The sequence below is a fragment of the Magallana gigas genome, chromosome 8 (genome assembly GCF_963853765.1).
Source record: "Magallana gigas chromosome 8, xbMagGiga1.1, whole genome shotgun sequence".
In the NCBI taxonomy this organism is placed as follows: domain Eukaryota; kingdom Metazoa; phylum Mollusca; class Bivalvia; order Ostreida; family Ostreidae; genus Magallana; species Magallana gigas.
Window position 1 is genome coordinate 22,008,420 of NC_088860.1, and position 4,712 is coordinate 22,013,131.

Below are 4,712 nucleotides of genomic sequence, written 5' to 3' on the forward strand. Positions count from 1 at the left end.
TTCAAATTCTTATTTGTTTCTGGAGTCACATTTACAGAACCATTCATTGGAATGGTAAACATATTTGTTGTGCATGTATGCCTTTCTCCGGAGATGATAAATTCATATTGCTGTAAAATAAAATTTTAAATTCTGATGTTGGTATTCATGTTTATATTTGAATTAAAGTAAATTTTCCTAACTGTTGAGGATCATGTGTGTTTATTGCTTTCAACATTTAAAACCTGTACATTAAGTTACCTGTAGCTGTACATTAAATTGGAGAAGCTGTCGATTAAGTTAAGAATCGACAGTTTTTTTCACTTAATATACAGCTACAGGTAACTTAATGTACAGGGTTTAAATATCCAAATATATTACGCTATATAATGTACCATAAACACAAAGGATTACATAACAAAAATGTTTTAACTGACGTTATATCTTTTCTCATAATAAAAATTACCCCCCCCCCCCCCCCCCACACACACACACACACCCACACAAACGTTACCTAATGATCAGGTAGATGGGTATATATTTTTGATTAAGAGAACTATATAATAATCGAGTGCCGTGAGATAAGAGAACGGGTCGGTTGGTATTACATCATTATAGTTTATGTATTTGCACTTCACAATGAAAACCAATTAGGGCCTAACAAAACAACAATTTATTTTCGAAATTGTGCTAATTGCAGTAAAGACCGTCACTCCAACAATCTTCAACATCACACGCACAATTATTCATTTTAAAAGATCCTTACTAAGTATTCTTGAAATCTGACAAGCAGATAGTCAGTATACTGGCTGATCATCCAATGCTTATTGTTTACTATATGTACATGTACGATTTGATAGACAGCTTATCAAGTGCTTTGTTTTTTAAATAACAATTCTAATAACATACAATAAACTTTCGTGTTATTAAGTTTGAACGCAAGAACGAGTATACCATTCGAACCTCACCATGCTCACTATCTTTCAAAACTCTCAATCTCTGTCATTTGATTGGTGTCTCTAAACATACTATATAAGAAAAAATATTATAATCCATATAGTTCAACCGAAAGAATTGTATTCATATCTAGAAATTAACGCCGATAAATTTGTTTAAACAATCAGCATTGGAGGGGATGAATCCCGTGCGTTTAAAATATGATACAGTGTATTAAATGGATGATAAAGGGCACTTCGAGGGCCGTCAGTACTTAGTTCTGTTATAATTGTTCAAAACACGGTGAACTTTTCAGTACATTTTTCGAACAGCTGTATATTTTGGGATAAAATTTAGAGTTGTTTCAAAACAATTTTCAGAACAGTAAATGCTATGATAACATGTTTTTCTCCTCTTTTGAAATCTGTGACATGAAACTATTAATGATGCGATTCATGATTCAATTTTCTCAAAGATGTATTTTGTTTTTTTTTAAAAGGCCCAGTTTTTAAAATATTCAAATATTAGTATTCAAAGCTAGTACATGGTAAAATTTGAAAACCTGAAACTGAAAATTATCTTTTAGAGCAGTCACTGCAAAAATACATTATTAATTCCTTAAGTCAACATACCGGTATATCAAGCACCTGCATGCAGTATATATACCCTTATGTGTTTGTGTGTGTACAAAGGAGAATTTTATACACATCACGACCACTATAGGGGCCTATACATAAGATTCCCTTTTTCATGCTTCTATAATCGACGCTCAAATAAACAAATACATACAATAATGTATATAAACATATACCTTTAGTAAGTAAGTAAATCATTTATTATAGTGACATGTGCATTTTGCATGTTACAATAATACAGTGAAACAATAATACAAGATAATAGCACCCGGCCCATCGGACCTATATGTCACTGGTTATATAAATTACATATTTAAAAGTCAACGTGAAAATTTTGATTGTCTTAGTTTTAGAGCATTAATAATAAATTGAGAGCATTGCCGGGGATAAGTACATACTAAAGTTCTGAATAATTCAAATTCTTCATAATTTGTTGAGCCAGTGGTATTTCTAATAAGTAAATTTCGTAAATCATTATATAATGTACATTTTAGGATGAAGTGAATTTCATTTTCAATTTCATTTAAATTACAAAAAACACAGAGTCTGTCAGTTAAAGGTTCATTTCGAAAGCGTCCAGTTTCAACACGTAAAGGGAGAATTCCACATCGGAGCTGAGCTAGGGCAGATCTTTGATTTTTTGGAATGTTCATGAGAAGATAATTTTCTGTTGAGAAGTTTTGCTTTAGGAGACGGTAAGTTCTGAGTTTGGGAGAGTTTTGAAGATTTGCGAACCAAATGTTTTCTGATGTCGAGTGTTGGTTTTGGATAAAAAGTTGGACGTCACAGCATATTGCGTTAGTATAGATATTTGACATGTTCACGGAATTTAGCACAGCTTTTAGTTGGCAGTTCCATCCCCTTTCGTTGTTAAGGCATTGATCCCAGATGAAAACTTGTTTTGCCGTCCTGTTGTTGTCCATTGTCTGAAATTTGTTCCAAAGGCGGACCATATTAGATTTGTGTCTGGAGCTAGCAGGGGCCCATCCGGTTTCTCCTCGTACGGCTAGTAATGGTGCTAAACGATGTGTTCCCAGGAAATATCTTGCTGCTCGGTCCTGCACTTGGTCCAGTGAATGGAAGTTTTGGTATCCCCATACTCCGCTGCAGTAATCTATTACCGGGGCGACACAGCTATAAAATAATTTTTCAAACGTAGTGAACCCAATGTCCTTCAAGCTGTGGATTTTGGATATTAAGGAACCAAGAGCTCGTCCTCCAGATTTAGAAAGATTTTCGGCATTATTTTTAAAGTCTCTGTTTTCGTTAAATAACACTCCGAGGTATTTATAAACTGATGCATATTCTAATTTCGTGTTTCCTATGTAAAATGTAAAGTTGCTTTTTTTACTGTTTCGTTTTCGGAAATGTAAGATTTTTGTTTTTGCTAAATTGATTTGTAAGTGCCACTTTTTGCACCAGTTACTTACAACGTCAAGAGTGTCTTGCATATTTCTTTCATTTTCAGTGATGAGAGCTATATCGTCTGCATATAGAAGAATTCCAACATCAGTATGATGAATAGGGATTCCCTTTTTTGTATTTTTAACTTCCCTAGCTAAGTCGTTAATAAAAAGGGCAAAAAGGGTTGGCGATAGGTTATCTCCTTGTCTAACTCCGGAGGTGCAGTTAAACCATGCGGTGTGATGATCTCCTATGCGCACACAAGATTCTGTATTGTGATATAAAGATTTAACATTGTTGTAAAAATGACCGTCCACTCCGTTAGTTAGGAGACTGTATTGTAGTAGATCCCGGTCAACCGTGTCGAATGCTTTCTGTAGGTCAATAAATGTAACGAACGTGGTATCTCTATTTTGTATTAGACTGTTCAGAGTAAAAACGTGATCTTCACAATTTCGATCTTTTCTAAAACCATTTTGTTCATCAACTAAGAGTTCGTTGTCTTCTAGGTAAGCTGTTAATCTGTTGTTTAAAACGGAACTATACGCGTTGGATATGACCGAGAGTAGACTGATGCCCCTGTAATTCAGTGGAATTCTATGGTCAGAATTTGGGTCTTTTAAGATGGGATATATGATCGCTTTTTTCCAAATGGTCGGTATTTTGTGATTTTCAAATATAAAGTTGAACATTTTGTGCAGAGCTTTTATAACAGTGTCATTTTTTAGTACTTCATTTGGCAGTTGATCAATTCCTGTAGATTTCCCGTCTTTATTTTTTAGTACGATATTCCTTATTTCGTTTATTATATCTATAGTTTTGTTAAGCTCTGAGTTGGAGATGTATAATGGATCAAGCATGTTTTGTTCAAATGCATGTTTTTGGATAATAGCCGTATTTCTAAATTCGGAGTCGAATGAGGAGTCCGTATTTGGGTTGTAGAGATTGGAGAACTCAGATTTCCATTTTTGTTTAAGATATTCAGGATTCGTTGTTACACTACCGTCCTCCATATAGCATTCAAACGGGATTTTAGATTTTCGCTTTGGGCCCTTTATTGAACAAAAAACAAAAAACCTTTTATTTTGGAGGGGGGGGGGGGGTGTAGGGGTCCTTGTTTCTCTGTTTTCCCTGATCCCATCGACTCCACATTTCAAAGGCTTGATCGGTACCAATAAATGTTAAAAAGAAAGTACATCGGATAATTGATATCTGAATTTCATATAGGCCTATACAACGGAACTGCTTTTTTTTTTACACGAGCTCTTGTGGTTCATGCTAAACATTCTATAATAAGGTTTACAATATTCAATGATATGTGAAAATATGATTTTTTAAAGAAACTTCATGTTTTGATTGATTACTAAATTTTCTAAATTTTTCAGATGATAAACCCTGTTTGGCTACAATAATTATTGCTAAAGACAAGAAATTTTTTTTTAGCAAATTTATCAATTTGAAAAAATATGTTTTGAGTCTAAAGATTATATATTAATTACCTGAAATATTAAAATCGCAAAAAAAAAAAGAAAATTGCTAAACAGTATGACCAATTTAGGTGTTATTTATTGGCATATTTTTTTCTACTAGAAATTTTCTGACAGGCGTTATTGTCTGTTTAGAGCTCATATAAATACATATTTTATTCTTTCCTATGCATATCCATGTTGACTTTCCAAATTGTATATTAACTTATACGATACTGAAGGATATTTTGATCCGCCCAAAGGACCACGAAATCTCTCATTCGGACCACGT